The 18,145-nt window shown below is 44.6% G+C and overlaps 1 long non-coding RNA gene across 1 annotated transcript in view; it reads right to left on the bottom strand.

Annotated features, from left to right (window-relative positions):
- Window positions 1-7: 7 nt before the first annotated feature.
- Window positions 8-18,145, bottom strand: part of LOC140903523 (uncharacterized) — a 25,579-nt gene continuing 7,441 nt past the window's right edge. Inside the window, exon 3 of the long non-coding RNA XR_012156267.1 lies at window positions 8-586. This is a non-coding gene — a long non-coding RNA (uncharacterized lncRNA). The remainder of the gene's footprint in view (window positions 587-18,145) is intronic.

Raw genomic sequence — 18,145 nt, 5'->3', positions numbered from 1 at the left:
ATGAGGGAAGATTGAAAAAAATCGGGTTTGTTTAGTCTGGAAAAGAGAAGATTGAGAGGGGACATGATAACAGTTTTCAAGTACATAGGTTGTTACAAGGAAGAGGGAGAAAAATTGTTCTTAACCTCTGAGGATAGGACAAGAAACAATGGGCTTAAATTGTAGCCAGGGAGGTTTAGGTTGGACATTAGGAAAAACTTCGTGTCAGGGGGGTTAAGCACTGGAATAAATTGCCTAGGGAGGTTGTGGAAGCTCCGTCATTGGAGATTTTTAAGAGCAGGTTGGACAAACACCTGTTAGGGATGGTCTAGATAATACTTAGTCCTGCCATGAGTGCAGGGGCCTTGACTAAATGACCTCCCAAGGTCCCTTCCAGTCCTATGATTCTATGGCATCATAATATATTGTGACACTATCACCACATTACCTCTGGGGGGGTCAAGTGTCATCCAACTTGCAAAGCATCATCCTCACAACATAATAAAGAAAAATTCCTCATTATTATTATTATTATTATTTAATTTCATTTATCCTACAGTAGCACCCAAATGCAGCAATCAGATAGGGGGTCCCATTGTGCTGAATGCTGGAATAAAAAAGGAGAGATTGTCTTGACGCATCATAATCAATTCACAACACAATGCAATAATACTTAGCTCTTATATAGCACTTTTCATCAGTAGATCTCAAAGCACGTCAATCTTTAATATATTTCTTCTCACAACATCCCTGTAAGGTAGGGAAGTGCTATTATCCCCATTTACAGCTAGGGAACTGAAACTAAGTAACTTTCTCAAGGTTATACAGGAAGTCTGGAGCAGATCAGGAATTGAACCCTGACTGCCCAGATCTTAGGCTAGTGCCCCAACCACTGGATCATCCTTCCTCATCAGGGTGTGCCAAACATCCCTATTTAGGATTAAAATGTCATCTTGTCACATTGAAACTTCATCACAAAAGAGCAAAGCCCCATCACATTGTACAAAAAAGTATCACTTTAACCAAACGGTCATGGTGTTGTGCAATGCAAGATCACCCCACTGAGCGGCAATGTCATTGCATCAGGTCACTCTGTGATCACGTCGTGGTGAAAAACTAAATAAAGACTTCTGTATTTTGTGCTCATCTAACAAAACAATTTTATACAATTGAGCCATTGACCGAAGACTAGGTGTTTCTCATGACAAAAAAACGTCGATCAGTAAATATACAATCTAAGGCCAATCATAATCTGTGGGAGATACTGAAGGTGTCTTCATTTGAAAAGTATTTATCCAATCAAGGAAACCCTGCCAGCTAGCTGTATGAAACAGCAATTTTCAAGGCAATCTACCTATGCATGTGCATTTTACAGCTCTATGAAAAATTCTCTCTTCAGCAGAAAGCTCAGCTCAACTTTAATTGGGGAAGTTGCAACTGCTGCTCTATTATGTGTCTAATCTATCCATATTTCTAAGGCACCTATCAAAGTGATATCTAAACAGACAGCTCTGAAGTAGCCAAACATTTACTGTGCACAAAGGGCTCTTTGAATCAACGCTGTTATTTCCTTTCAGAAGCAGGTGTTCACTGCAACTGTTTGTTTCTTCTCACTGGTCAGTGGGAACTCAGTGCCGCTATAAGCACAGTATGCCTCATGTACAAATGTACATAACTAGACTTCCTAGCTCCATTTAGTTTGCCCCATAGAGGTAAATCTCTTCCACATTTGGGACATATCTCCTATTCCCCAGACAATTTCTACAGCTGTCACTGTCACCCCACTAGCTTCTCCTGCACCTCCTCAGAGTGTTCTCCACCAGTTTGTTCCTCTCCCTTCTAAACAGAGTGACCAGATGTCCCTATTTTATAGGCACAGTCCTGATATTTGGGTCTTTTTCTTCTATAGGTGCCTATTACTCCCCACCCCCTGTCCCGATTTTTCACACTTGCTGTCTGGTCACTCTACTTCTAAAGCACATGGCTGGAGCAGGGAACTGAATGAAGTGTGTGAGGAGGGCAGAAGTATGCATTGCTATATTGCTCTTTTTCACATGCAAGGTCTTGCTTTACTTGTGTTCGGCTTCCCTTTTTAGCCCATGTGCACCAGAGAGTCCTGAGGACTGGCTTGTCAGAGAGGAGTGAAAGTTCCACATGGATCTCCTGCTGATAATAGCCCACCTTAATCGATTAGTCTCATTACAGTTGGTATGGCAACACCCATTTTTTCATGTTCTCTGTGTATATGTATCTTCCGACTGTATTTTCCACTGCATGCATCCGATGAAGCCCACAAAAAGCTTATGCCCAAATAAATGTGTTAGTCTCTAAGGTGCCACAAGTACTCCTCCTTTTGAGAAACATTTCCTTTAATATTCCTTATCCACCCGTGACCCATTACAGGGCCTGATCACCTCAGATTTCTGCATAAAGAGTGTGCCAAGTGTGCAGGGGGTCTGAGGCCATCCTGGGCCAAATTATCTGCTGATGCCACTCCACTGAAGTCAGTGGAATTATGCCACTAGAAAATGTGGCCCTTTTTTCTTCCCAGCATGCTTGTCAGAGCTGAGAAATTTCTTCTCCAGCTGGAAATGTCAGCGGAAACCTTGTGAGAGTCCTGTGGTTCCAATCAAAGGAAACCATCTACCAGAGCACGAACAGCAGTTTCTTAAAACAATAGCCCTATGATGGATGGAAAGATAGTCTTCTGGGAAAAAACCTAGCAGGTGGTCCCCGGAGTCCTGATTCTAAGTTGTCTGGATGCTTCCAGAGCAGGAAGCCCTTTGTCACCTGATTGCACAGAGATCCAAAAGGCAGCATGCTAAGTGAGCCTGCCCCCACAACCTTGGGGATCGTCCAAAGGAAGCGAAGCTGCTTGGCAAGACCTTCCTTATACACCCAGACCCTGCAGCCAAACCAGAGCTTTTTTGCGTCACAAACTAAAGCCCTGCTCATTTATTTCTCAGAAAATGTTCTACTGTTGAAGGGTGGCAGCTTGACAGCTTTGCCCTCTGAAGTCCTCTGCTTCCTCACAGAACAGGCACAGCACAAACTGATGCAGGGCATGTTTCCAGTGCAGTGTCCCTCAGTTCTGATCTGGAGGGACCCCTGCGCCGGAATGCACCCCTGTACTCATACCTTAGCCACTGTTGTAATAATCTTGGTACAAGGTATGCCTGGTGAGGTATCGTTTGAAAACTCGTAACTTGCTGATCAGTAAGATCATGGTAAAAATGTGTGCAGTAGCATTGTGTGTAAAGTGATAAATTCCCTCCTGTACAATGTTAAAAATATATATGTTCAGACTCACATTGCACCAAATTGGTCAAACAGACCTGTCTGGAACAAAGGAGTGTATACTCATCTTAGTTTGCATTTAGGCAGTAAACAGAGTCATCAAGCAGAAAGGGGGAAGGGAGAAAACAAAGAAAGCTCACACAGGTGGAAAAAACCCAGCAGGGAACCTCCTTCCACACGGACTCTTTATCTCCGGATTTTCAGCTGGAAATGCTTTCCAAAGGGGAACTGAAATTATAAAAAGGAGCGGCAAACACCCCAAGGGACCCCTCTCTGTCTCACTATCCACCTCACCCTTTGCACCCGAGAAGACAAAAGAAGCAGACGTCGGACTTGGGGGAGAGGTCCTGACCTCGAGGTTGGTCAGTAATACTGCTGGAAGCATATGTAGAGAAACTTTGCTTGAATCTAATATAGTTTGTTAAGTTAGGCACGAGAAAGCTTTTTATCCTTATTTTTCATGTAACCATTTCTGAATCTTATGCCTCATGGCTTGTACTCACTTAAAATCTCTCTCTTTGTAGTTAATAAACTTGTTTTATCTAATCCAGTGTGTCTCTGTCTCTCTCTCTCTCTGCATTAAAGATTGCAGTAGCTCTTGGTTTTGCTTCACAGCAGAAGGGCAACAAATAGCAGAACCACAACTTGGTTTGAAAACGGAATTCTCCTTTTCTGACCAGTCATAGCGGCAGACACGTTCTGATGTAGCTGCCAATCTGTACTGAATACAGGACACATTCACTTGTTGCATACAGGGTTGTGGTTACAGAGATATCATAAGCAAGAGGAACAGAAATTCTTTTATAGGTGTGAGTTTATTTGCTTTTCTCTGTGGTTGTTTAGATTTTACAAGACCATAAAACTATTTAAACTGAGGACGTAAAAAGAACCTGGCAAAGCTCTAAGAAAGTACAAAACCAACCACCCCACCCCATCCAGCTCATGGCACACTGGCTCCACCTCTGCACCCCTCCCATCGAACCTGGGTTCCATTGTGCTCAGCAGTGCTTTTGGCAAGATGACGAGGTGAATTCTAGAAGTTTTGTGCAGCTCCATATGTGAGATTTCTAGACCATAAGAGAAAGTCACTGATTTGCCTCGCTTGGCTTCAATGAGACCATTCCTGTTCTTAAAGTTATGTGTGAATTATTATTTATTCATATCACAGCAGCACACAGCAAGGCAAAAGCGGTGCCTCATTGTACCAGGCGCTGTACAAACACACAGTGAGACAGTCACTGCCTCGAAGAGCTTACCATTTAAATAGATGAGACAGACAAGGGGAAATACAGACACAATGCGATTTGCTCAAAGTCACCCAGGGGCTTAATGGCAGAGGTAGGAATTGAACTCACATCTCCTGAGACCCAAATCAGTGTCTTAACCACTGGATCACACTACCTTGTCCATAATCTGGTGGATCAAGGCCTTTGAAATGGCCTCTCACTGGCAAGAAATGTCTCCTATAGAACTGTACAGGACTACCAGTCCTTCCACCCCTGGGGCAGGCCTGTAGCTAGGTAAAAAGACATGAAGTTTAGGAAGAGATGGGTCCCACCTCCCCTGCTCAATATATATAAACACTGAACAGGGTCACAAGTGATCCTCCCCTGAACAATTTGATATGCCCTGTCATAAATATAAAGGGAAGGGTAAACCCCTTTGAAATCCCTCCTGGCCAGGGGAAAGCTCCTCTCACCTGTAAAGGGTTAAGAAGCTAAAGGTAACCTCGCTGGCACCTGACCAAAATGACCAATGAGGAGATAAGATACTTTCAAAAGCTGGGAGGAGGGAGAGAAACAAAGGGTCTGTGTCTGTCTGTATGCTGGTTTCTGCCAGGGATAGACCAGGAATGGAGCCTTAGAACTTTTAGTAAGTAATCTAGCTAGGTATGTGTTAGATTATGATTTCTTTAAATGACTGAGAAAAGAATTGTGCTGAATAGAATAACTATTTCTGTCTGTGTATCTTTTTTGTAACTTAAGGTTTTGCCTAGAGGGGTTCTCTATGTTTTTGAATCTAATTACCCTGTAAGATATCTACCATCCTGATTTTACAGGGGGGATTTCTTTATTTCTATTTACTTCTATTTTTTATTAAAAGTCTTCTTGTAAAACACTGAATGCTTTTTCATTGTTCTCAGATCCAAGGGTGTGGGTCTGTGGTCACCTATGCAAATTGGTGAGGCTTTTTATCCAACATTTCCCAGGAAAAGGGGGGTGCAAGTGTTGGGAGGATTGTTCATTGTTCTTAAGATCCAAGGGTCTGGGTCTGTAGTCACCTAGGCAAATTGGTGAGGCTTTTTACCAAACCTTGTCCAGGAAGTGGGGTGCAAGGTTTTGGGAAGTATTTTGGGGGGAAGGACGCGTCCAAACAGCTCTTCCCCAGTAACCAATATTAGTTTGGTGGTGGTAGCGGCCAGTCCAAGGATAACGGGTGTAATATTTTGTACCTTGGGGAAGTTTTGACCTAAGCTGGTAAAGATAAGCTTAGGAGGTTTTTCATGCAGGTCCCCACATCTGTACCCTAGAGTTCAGAGTGGGGGAGGAACCTTGACATGCCCCTCTTCCTGCCACATCAATTACTACCCCCATCCCCTACCTTTTTGTGGGACCCTTCTGCTCCCCTCCAGTGACTCTCCTGGGCACCAGAACACTTTGTAGGATTCACCCTCATCATCTTTTCTGATGTTCCCATAGAATTGGTTTAAAGTAAGGATCCCATTTGCAAATGTTTTTTTTAAATGCCCCTGCTAGAGCATTTGTTTGGAAACACAGATGTGAAGGGGCTTCTTTGCAGTCTGTAATGGGGTGTGTTGCACAGATTTTCCAGTTGCATTGTTTAGAGGCCCATCTGAAACTTTGGCTTTAAATAGGAGCACACAGGCAAGAATATTTTGGGGCTCACTGCAGGGGCTTTAATATTTTCTCCCAACTGTAGGGCTGCCGCTGGGCGCTGGTTTATTGTGCCAATTATAAGCTTTACGCCTTGTACGCCATGCAGGCACAGGGGTCTGCTCATGTAGATACGCCAACCATAAGCGTATCTACATGAGCAGACCCCTGTGCCTGCATGGAACCTGAATGAAGTCAGTGAGGCTCAATGCAACTGTTGGGTTGTCTCCATGCAGATCCAATTACGGGATCTGGCCCTTGGTTTGTTATTGGTGAATTGCTCAAGACAGCTTAGCTGCATGCACAGATCTATTATTGGGAGTCTACTCTCAAGAGCTGGGCTGTGCATGCTGGCTTGTTGATGTAGGGTTGCCTGTCAATCCTTAGACTGCAATCTCTGCTTTATTATTGTAGGGTGCTTAGGAAGGAGGGTTACTGCACCCTGGTTTGTCACTGGGTTGTTCTGTATGCATTGTCTTCTTTACTCCCTCTGAAGCATCTGGCATCAGTCACTGTCAGAAGAAAGGATACTGGGCTAGATGGACCATTGGTCTGATCCAATATGGCCCTTCTTATGATTCATTGTGGCAGGTTACTCATTGATGCAGGATCTTGGTTGTCTTGGTAATGCAAGGGTATTGACATTGTTGATTATTAAAAAAATTCTCCAAGAATATTCAGGGGATTTTCTAATACACTCTGATCAGGGAAAGGAGGCGGAGGCTGATGTGTTGGGGTGAGGGAGGCAGGAAGCAATGGTTTAAGGCAGGGGCTCTCAATCTGGGGGTTGTGACCCCCTCTGGGGTCATGAAGTTATTATGTGGGGGTCAAAAGTACATGCACAAAACAGAGAGCAACTGCTATAAAATATATAATTTAAATCAAACGTTTTAGAAAATTACACATACCCTTCCACAGCAGTGCAGCGTATTTACTTCAGAAAGTATTGTAAACATATAAAGCAATGATCATTGCTCCTAAACAAAATATATATTTTTATTATCACCACTTTAAGGAAATGGGACTGCAGGGATTGTAGTATCATGTGCTCAGGTTTGTTGCCGTGAGACTAAAAAGGTGGGACGGAGACTGCATTAGAGGGCTTGATTGTTCAGCAGCTGAAGAGCTGCATTAAACTGCAGACCAATCAGAACATTGAGATCAGCACACCAAAAAAAAAAAAAAGTAAATTTAACAGTCAGACACACAGACGGGGCAGCACTGGGTGGGAGGGTGGGGCGGCTGCGGGAGCCAAAGCCACCCCAAAATTTCCCTTCGTGCCCCCCCCCTAGCCACCTCTCCCAGTGCAAAGGTCAATGTTACACAGAAGTAAGGGTGGCATGGTATGGCATTGCCACCCTTACTTCTGCAATTCTGTGCTGCTGCTGGGCAGCAACGCCGCCTTCAGAGCTGGGTGCCCGGCCAGCAGCTGCTGCTATCCCACCACTCGACTCTGAAGCCAGCACCTGCTGCCAGAAAGCAAGGATGACAATGGGGTACTAAGTCTGCTGCGAAAATGATATTGACACAGTTTCATTATGCGGCCACCTGCCCCCAGTATTAAACAGTAAATATTTTTTAAAAATAGTTTTTCTGCTTCTAACAATAATTCAATAAAAATGTGTTAGTCTTAATTTAAAAGTGATGAGAAAAGGTACATTCATTTAAAACAACTTAAAAGAGTGTTAAATATAAAAAAGTGTTTTAATTTATAAACGGGGGCGGGGAGGATGTCAACTCAGGCTTGCTGTCTGGAAGGGGTCACCAACACAAAAAGTTTGAGAGCCACTGGTTTAGGGCAAAGTCCATGTGTGCATTCTTTGATAATTATGTCAGCACAGGAGATGACTCAGCAGGGCAGGGCTTCTCCGCTTTCTCCAGCAAAAAGAGCCGCCTTAACTCAAGGAGACAGGAGGTTTTGGCTTTAACCCTATAACTGCTGGAACACAACATCTTACACACACCAAAGGATCCACAAACTCCTGTCATGCAGCACCACTGAAGCTAAGCTACATTTGGAGAGGGCAAAAGCAAAGTTCCTAAAGGGACAGGGACTTTTTGCCCAAGATCAAACCAATAAACTTTGCATTTTACAACGCGTGTCATAAATAACGCGTGTCACATAAATACCAGAAACCTACTGACCGCTATTCCTACGTACATGCCTCCAGCTTTCACCCTGACCACACCACACGATCCATTGTCTACAGCCAAGCTCTACGATACAACCACATTTGCTCCAACCCCTCAGACAGAGACAAACACCTACAAGATCTCTATCAAGCATTCTTACAACTACAATACCCACCTGCGGAAGTAAAGAAACAGATTGATAGAGCCAGAAGAGTACCCAGAAGTTACCTACTACAGGACAGGCCCAACAAGAAAACAACAGAATGCCACTAGCCGTCACCTTCAGCTCCCAACTAAAACCTCTCCAGCGCATCATCAAGGATCTACAACCTATCCTGAAGGACGACCCATCACTCTCACAGATCTTGGGAGAAAGGCCAGTCCTTGCTTACAGACAGCCCCCCAACCTGAAGCAAATACTCACCAGCAACCACACACCACACAACAGAACCACTAACCCAGGAACCTATCCTTGCAACAAAGCCCGTTGCCAACTGTGTCAACATATCTATTCAGGGCACACCATCGTAGGGCCTAATCACATCAGCCACACTATCAGAGGCTCGTTTACCTGCACATCTACCAATGTGATATATGCCATCATGTGCCAGCAATGCCCCTCTGCCATGTATATTAGTCAAACTGGACATCTCTACGTAAAAGAATAAATGGACACAAATCAGAGGTCAAGAATTATAACATCCAAAAACCAGTTGGAGAATACTTCAGTCTCTTTGGTTACTCGATTACAGACCTAAAAGTGGCAATTCTTCAACAAAAAAACTTCAAAAACAGACTGCAACAAGAGACTGCTGAATTGGAATTAATTTGCAAACTGGATACAATTAGAATCATAGAATATCAGGGTTGGAAGGGACCCCTGAAGGTCATCTAGTCCAACCCCCTGCTCGAAGCAGGACCAATTCCCAGTTAAATCATCCCAGCCAGGGCTTTGTCAAGCCTGACCTTAAAAACCTCTAAGGAAGGAGATTCTACCACCTCCCTAGGTAACGCATTCCAGTGTTTCACCACCCTCTTAGTGAAAAAGTTTTTCCTAATATCCAATCTAAACCTCCCCCACTGCAACTTGAGACCATTACTCCTCGTTCTGTCATCTGCTACCATTGAGAACAGTCTAGAGCCATCCTCTTTGGAACCCCCTTTCAGGTAGTTGAAAGTAGCTATCAAATTCCCCCTCATTCTTCTCTTCTGCAGGCTAAACAATCCCAGCTCCCTCAGCCTCTCCTCATAAGACATGTGTTCTAGACCCCTAATCATTTTTGTTGCCCTTCGCTGGACTCTCTCCAATTTATCCACATCCTTCTTGTAGTGTGGGGCCCAAAACTGGACACAGTACTCCAGATGAGGCCTCACCAATGTCGAATAGAGGGGAACGATCACGTCCCTCGATCTGCTCGCTATGCCCCTACTTATACATCCCAACATGCCATTGGCCTTCTTGGCCTAATTAACTTAGGCCTGAATAGAGACTGGGAGTGGATGGGTCATTACACAAAGTAAAACTATTTCCCCATGTTTATTCCACCCCCCACCGTTCCTCAGACGTTCTTGTCAACTGCTGGAAATGGCCCACCTTGCTTATCACTACAGAAGGTTCCCCCGCCCACCCTCCTGCTGGTAATATCTCACCTTAAGTGATCACTCTCCTTACAGTGTGTATGGTAACACCCATTGTTTCATGTTCTCTATGTATGTAAATCTCCCCACTGTATTTTCCACTGAATGCATCCGATGAAGTGAGCTGTAGCTCACGAAAGCTTATGCTCAAATAAATTTGCTAGTCTCTAAGGTGCCACAAGTACTCCTGTTCTTTTTGGAGCTGAGCAATGGCCTGAGCCAGCTTCCATTGAAGACAAAGGTATTTATCTCTTTGAATTCAGTGGGATCAGAATTGGGCCACACAAGAAGCCAACTTCTTAACCCTTTCTCTGCAGGCCCATGAACTAAGCTGCTACAGGAACTTTGATCTAAAATAAAACCAGAACAAACAAATTCCCATTGACTTTGGTATTCACACATTGTGAAGAGAGTGGTCACTTTGGATGGGCTATTACCAGCAGGAGAGTGAGTTTGTGTGTGTGGGGGGGGGGGGCGCGGAGGGTGAGAGAACCTGGATTTGTGCTGGAAATGGCCCAACTTGATGATCACTTTAGATAAGCTATTACCAGCAGGACAGTGGGGTGGGAGGAGGTATTGTTTCATGGTCTCTGTGTGTATATAATGTCTTCTGCAGTTTCCACGGTATGCATCCGATGAAGTGAGCTGTAGCTCACGAAAGCTCATGCTCAAATAAATTGGTTAGTCTCTAAGGTGCCACAAGTACTCCTTGGTCTTATTTGTAACATTCATTTTATTATTCATAACACAGGCACACAATTTTTCACGTGGCTTTTGTAATGTCCAAAAGAGAGATAATGAGAACAATGGGGAGAGCAGAAAAGAGCAGATCATGAGAACAATGGGGAGAACTGTACATGTGTCACAATAGCACCTGGAGGTCCAAAGTGAGACTGGGGACCCATTGTGTTAGGAAGTATACAGTGAGAGGCGGTACCCACCCCAAAGAGCTTCTGTGCTAAATAGACAAGACCAGCCAGAGGGTGGGAGAAAAAAAATTAACATCTTCATTTGACAGATGGGGACCTAAGGCACGCAGAGGTTAAGACCCAGATTTTTATAAGTATTCAGGTGTCAGTGTACTCAGCCTAACCGATTTAGGAGCCTAAGCCTCATGTTCAAAAGTGATGGAATTTTGCTCTTAAGTGCCTAAATCACTTTTTAGCATGAGACTTAGGTGTTACTTCTCCAGGGTTATATTCTGGTTCAGCTGGGAATTAAATTCCATTCTCATGAGCCCCAGCCCAATGTCTTAACCTCAGACCACCCTTCCTACCTTTAAGAGGAATGAACCTTCCATTCATGAGAAAATTATTTGATTACCCTGAAGGGGAGGCTCAAGACGGTCACTTGATCTCAACTCCCCTTCGTAAAAATGAACAGACAAAAGTGCTGACAGGCCGAGACTGCAACTTAATATTAGAATTCAAAACCCATGCATGCCAAGGGAATTGCAGTTAAACAATAAGCCTGGAAAACCATTGGAATGGGAGGTCAGCATTCAAATATCTTCATGCACTCCTTAAATACATGGACATAAGCAACAGACAGGACAAAAATGTCTAAGGGATATGGAGCCAGATCCTCAAAAGCTTTTAGGTGCCCACAGGAGTTCGGTGCCTAAATACGTAGGAGGATCTGAGCCATAAACTCCCTTCAGCTTCAGGGCATAAGACACCACTGTGCAAGGTTAACCATTAACTGTGCAAGGTGAAGAAGAAACTTCCCCTATGAGCAGGTTATGATGTCATCAGCTATTATAGGCATTTTACACCTTCCTTGGGAGCCCCTGGTCTTGGTCACTGTTGGAGGCAGAATATTGGATCACTGGTCTGTTTGTCCCAGTGGTCCTGTTTCAAGAGGCTGTTAGAGCACTGGGAAATTAGTTTTGCAAACAATTTTGTTTTGAATAGGAGGTAGAGAGACTGGGAGGTGGGATGGGGATTTGGGATCCGAAACCAGCTCCAGTTCCCAACCCCTTTTCAGCTGACCTTGGTGACTCATCGAGGGCCTGATTCTCCTCTCACTTGTGCCAGTTTTACACTAGTGTACCCTCAGTGGCTTCCACTGAGTTACTCATGATTTATACAAAAGCAACTACAGCATTTGCTCAAGAAACTTCCTGAAAAAGCACAAGATCAAATCCGCACAGACACACCCCTGGAACCCCGACCTGGGATATTCTATCTACTACCCAAGATCCATAAACCTGGAAATCCTGGGCGCCCCATCATCTCAGGCATTGGCACCCTGACAGCAGGATTGTCTGGCTATGTAGACTCCCTCCTCAGGCCCTACGCTACCAGCACTCCCAGCTACCTTCGAGACACCACTGACTTCCTGAGGAAACTTCAATCCATCGGTGATCTTCCTGATAACACCATCCTGGCTACTATGGATGTAGAAGCCCTCTACACCAACATTCCACACAAAGATGGACTACAAGCCGTCAAGAACACTATCCCCGATAATGTCACGGCTAACCTGGTGGCTGAACTTTGTGACTTTGTCCTTACCCATAACTATTTCACATTTGGGGACAATGTATACCTTCAGATCAGCGGCACTGCTATGGGTACCCGCATGGCCCCACAGTATGCCAACATTTTTATGGCTGATTTAGAACAACGCTTCCTCAGCTCTCGTCCCCTAAAGCCCCTACTCTACTTGCGCTATATTGATGACATCTTCATCATCTGGACCCATGGAAAAGAAGCCCTTGAGGAATTCCACCATGATTTCAACAATTTCCATCCCACCACCAACCTCAGCCTGGTCCAGTCCACACAAGAGATCCACTTCCTGGACACTACAGTGCTAATAAACAATGGCCACATAAACACCACCCTATACCGTAAACCTACTGACCGCTATTCCTACCTGCATGCCTCCAGCTTTCACCCTGACCACACCACACGATCCATCGTCTACAGCCAAGCTCTGCGATACAACCGCATTTGCTCCAACCCCTCAGACAGAGACAAACACCTACAAGATCTCTGTCAAGCTTTCTTACAACTACAATACCCACCTGCAGAAGTAAAGAAACAGATTGATAGAGCCAGAAGAGTTCCCAGAAGTTACCTACTACAGGACAGGCCTAACAAAGAAAATAACAGAACGCCACTAGCCGTCACCTTCAGCCCCCAACTAAAACCCCTCCAACGCATTATTAAGGATCTACAACCTATCCTAAAGGATGACCCAACACTCTCACAAGTCTTGGGAGACAGGCCAGTCCTTGCCTACAGACAGCCCCGCAACCTGAAGCAAATACTCACCAACAACCACATACCACACAACAGAACCACTAACCCAGGAACTTATCCTTGCAACAAAGCCCGTTGCCAATTGTGCCCACATATCTATTCAGGGGACACCATCACAGGGCCTAATAACATCAGCCACACTATCAGAGGCTCGTTCACCTGCACATCCACCAATGTGATCTATGCCATCATGTGCCAGCAATGCCCCTCTGCCATGTACATTGGTCAAACTGGACAGTCTCTACGTAAAAGAATAAATGGACACAAATCAGAGGTCAAGAATTATAACATTCATAAACCAGTCGGAGAACACTTCAATCTCTCTGGTCACGCAATCACAGACATGAAGGTCGCTATCTTAAAACAAAAAAACTTCAAATCCAGACTCCAGCGAGAAACTGCTGAATTGGAATTCATTTGCAAATTGGATACTATTAATTTAGGCTTAAATAGAGACTGGGAGTGGCAAAGTCATTATGCAAGGTAGCCTGTTTCCTCTTGTTTTTTCCTACCCCCTCCCCCCCCCCAGATGTTCTGGTTTAACTTGGATTTAAACCTGGAGAATGGTCAGTTTAGATGAGCTATTACCAGCAGGAGAGTGAGTTTGTGTGTGTATGGGGGTGGGGGGGATGTGAGAAAACCTTGATCTATGCAGGAAATAGCCCGACTTGATTATGTAAAGAGTTGTCACTTTGGATGGGCTAGCACCAGCAGGAGAGTGAATTTGTGTCGGGGGGGGGGGGGGGGGGGGGGAGGGGGGGGGGGGGGGGGGGGGGGGGGGTGGGGAGGTGGGAGGGGAGAAAACCTGGATTTGTGCTGGAAATGGCCCACCTGTTTGATCACTTTTAGATAAGCTATTACCAGCAGGACAGTGGGGTGGGAGGAGGTATTGTTTCATGATTTCTGTGTGTATATAAAGTCTGCTGCAGTTTCCACGGTAAACATCTGATGAAGTGAGCTGTAGCTCACGAAAGCTCATGCTCAAATAAATTGGTTAGTCTCTAAGGTGCCACAAGTCCTCCTTTTCTGCATCCGATGAAGTGAACTGTAGCTCACGAAAGCTTATGTTCAAATGAATTTGTTAGTCTCTAAGGTGCCACAAGTCCTCCTTTTCTTTTTGCGAATACAGACTAACACGGCTGCTACTCTGAAACCAGGGTGAGAGAGGCCCTTAGAGTATACTTTGCTGAGTGATAAGGACTGTGTGCAGCAGGGGCAGGAGGCGTGAATCCAGCGTGTCTGTGAAAGATAAACACACACAGACATCCTCCGTCATCTATGAGGCAAATGCCTGCCCTGGAGTTAAGATCCTTAAATGGCAATAATGGCATTGTCAGTGATGGGCTGATAGAAGTGCAATGTTTGCCTATGGCAAAGCAGGTTGTGCAGGTGGAAATTTCTGCCTTTGGTGGAGTGAATCATGTATCCAATTTGCAAATGAATTCCAATTCAGCAGTTTCTCTCTGGAGTCTGGATTTGAAGTTTTTTTGTTGTAAATTGGATACAATTAACTTAGGCTTGAATAGAGACTGGGAGTGGCTTAGTTATTATGCAAGGTAGCCTATTTCCCCTTGTTTTTTCCTACCTCCCCCCCCCCCCCGACGTTCTTGTTAAACCCTGGATTTGTGCTGGAAATGGCCCACCTTGATTATCATACACAATGTAAGGAGAGTGGTCACTTTAGATAAGCTATTACCAGCAGGAGAGTGGGGTGGGAGGAGGTATTTTTTCATGCTTTGTGTGTATATAATAAGATCTTCTAAACTTTCCACAGTACGCATCCGATGAAGTGAGCTGTAGCTCACAAAAGCTTATGCTCAAATAAATTGGTTAGTCTCTAAGGTGCCACAAGTACTCCTTTTCTTTTTGCAAATACAGACTAACATGGCTGTTACTCTGAAACCCCTCATGTCTGTATTTTTCTATCACTGTAGTCCCCATTTCCCAACTATTTGTCTGTATAATCTCTGTCTGGTTCTGTGATTGTTCCTGTCTGCTGTATAATTAATTTTGCTGGGTGTAAACTAATTAAGGTGGTGGGATAGAATTGGTTACATAATCATGTTACAATATGTTAGGATTGGTTAGTTACATTTCAGGAAAATGATTGGTTAAAGTATAGCTAAGCTGAACTCAAGTTTTACTATGTAGTCTGCAGTCAATCAGGCAGTGGGTGTGTGGGGGAAATGGGAACGGGAGGGGGGCGAGAATTGGAATCATGTTTGGCTAAGGGCAGGAATGGGAACAGGGACACAGGTGTAAGGCTCTGTGGTGTCAGAGCTGGGAAGGGGGACACTAAGGAAGGAAACTGGAATCATGCTTACTGGAAGTTCACCCCAATAAACATTGAATTGTTTGCACCTTTGGACTTCGGGTATTGTTGCTCTCTGTTCATGCGAGAAGGACCAGGGAAGTAAGTGGGTGAAGGAATAAGCCCCCTAACATCTTGGTGCCGGTGACTTGGATGCATCGCATCGGATAGGTGAGTGGCCACCTGTAAGTCCCCCTCCCCAACAGTCCACGCAGCTGCTTGTGGTGTGGGGGTATCTTGAACTCTTGGGATGGTAGTTGCGGGTTCTGGCAAGCCAGGGTAAAGGATTTTTTTGGATAAATGGATAAGGAAGAACCAGGGCCCATACCAGGTGCAGGGGTCAACCTGGGATGAGAGTAAAAAGGAAATGGAGGAAGTGTTAGGGGACCCAGAGGGATGGGGGTTGGCTGAGGAGCCCACCCTCCTTGTATATGGGTAGCGGAAGAAGGTCCCTGCCCATGGGGACTGAATGCCTTCCAGGGAGAGGTTTGAAGTAAGGGCAGCATTATGGGAAGCTGCCAGGAATCTTTCAAATTTGGTGCTGCTTCAGCAAGGGCTGCTGAAGGGTTGTAAATTAGTTAGGGGTAGTGAAAGATGTTTTGGCACAACAGGGTTTAAAATCAAAAGCAGAGTTAACAGACTACCTTTAGAGACTGGAGCTGGGACTTGGTCCTCGGGGAGTGGAGAGGAAGAAAAAGAAGGGGAAAAAAAAAGGTTTCAAAGTGCAAAATGGCAGGGTTTGCAGGAGCCGGTAACAACCCCCACTCTTCTCCAGAGCCAGAATGAGAACCTGGGAATAAGGGTTCCCAACTGTTGCAACCCAGGGAGACTACGCTTGGCTCAGAGCTAACTATGTCCTTTTCTTCTTTTCTTTGGTTTACTTAATTTGCTGCTGGTAGCCTATACTTTAAACTGACCTGACAGGCTTAATTGGTTTCTTTCCACCTCTCCCCCTGCCTTTTCACACTCTCTTGTTTTTCTGAAGCTTTAATGGAGGGTACTTTGGATACTTATGTGAGATGTTTTTGGTTATTTTGGACAAAGTATGACGGAGGTCTGCTGTGTTCCACTGGAATTTTTGGAGTAAAAGATCCATGAGCACCCATGGAGACAAATGTTTTACTGCCTCTTTGAACAGTCTCAAGGAAAAGACAGCACAGATTAAGGCAGCTGTGTGGCAATAATTGTACTTGGTGGCTAAGTTGTTACAGACAAATTGCACTACCTGAAAGAACTAAATGTAGCAGTAAATGATTTAAAGAAGTGAGTGAAAAGTTACAAATAGCTTTTGCAAAAATTGATGATACAGGGTTTGCAGGAAAGTAAACATTTGGGAGTTGTGGAAATGGTAAAAGGTAGCAGTTGTGGTGTTACAAGAAGGAAGTTTTTCTTTAATGAAAAAACCCAGTTATATCAATGTAACTGTATGTGCAACTCTGTGCAGTCACATTGGATGGAGGCTTGGTCATTAAATTATCCAAGGGGGTCAGGTAGAGTGGCTACTACCACCACTAGGCTTCTGTCCCCAGAAGCCTTTACAGCTATTCTGAGGGGGAATGGGCCCTTTCCCCACTGAAATGGTCTATAAGGGACTGCTGCAGGCGGAGAGAGAATCTGGTCAAAATTATTAGACTTGGGTAATGTAATCAAAATCACTAAAGGAATGTAAGGGGTTTCTACTGGAACTTAACTTGGCTGCCCCAGGTTGTGTCTAGTTGTACAAGATGGAAGTGTAATCGGGGTACAGTTGGCTGTTACTCTGAAACCAGTGCAAAGAATGTTAGGCAAAAGAGAATTTTGTGTGTGCGCGCACAGGTAAAAGAAAGGGAAAAGGGGAGGAATGATGGGAACACTGAGCCTTGGGGTGGCTCTGGGGGATCAGATTGTTGCTTTGGTGGGTGTGCATGAAAACTCTGTGGGCATGGGGGAGGCAGTTACACCTTGTGTAAAATTACTATGGCTAATGTTATGGAGGTTAAACTATATGGAAGGACTGTGCATTTTCCCAGGACGTGTGCAGTTTATATTGGAGAAGGGGTAAAAGAAATGCAAATAACACATGGGACTTCATTAAAATCCTATTAGAGCTCCAAAAGGAGCCCTAATAGGTTGTGTTTTCTTTTTCAGATCTCTGTGTGTTTCGGAGCGGGAGATGAAAGTGGAAAGTAATCAGTACTCTAGTGGAAGTGGAATGTTTCCCTTTTCAAAAGTCTCTGAGCTGCTAATAGCTTTGGATCCAGAGGCAAGCTAGTAAGCCTCTGTGTAAATGCAAATTACCTAGCTGACGGGCACAAAGGAGCTGCAAATAATGAATACATCTGGTCAGCAAACAAGCTACTAGAAGACTCAGATTATGGCCCTCCAGGAAAGGGAGGTGAAAAAAACAAGTCAAGCCTGAACATAGGGGGAACAGGTTAACCCTAAGGGGTGTGTGTGTGTGTACAGTGCTAAAATCTGAAGATGTCTCAACTATTCCCTGAGAATAAACTTAAAGCTTGGTACAGCAGAGAAACTATTGCAAACATGGTCTGTTGTGCAAGAAGGGAAACTGAGGCACACCACCTCATGAATTTCATAAATGACCAGTGATTGGGGTAATTCACTAGCCTGACTATAGAACAAAA

The sequence above is a fragment of the Lepidochelys kempii genome, chromosome 26, assembly GCF_965140265.1.
Source record: "Lepidochelys kempii isolate rLepKem1 chromosome 26, rLepKem1.hap2, whole genome shotgun sequence".
Classification (NCBI taxonomy): domain Eukaryota; kingdom Metazoa; phylum Chordata; order Testudines; family Cheloniidae; genus Lepidochelys; species Lepidochelys kempii.
Note: the sequence above shows the minus strand (reverse complement) of the source record. Positions and strands in the feature narration are given on the sequence as shown.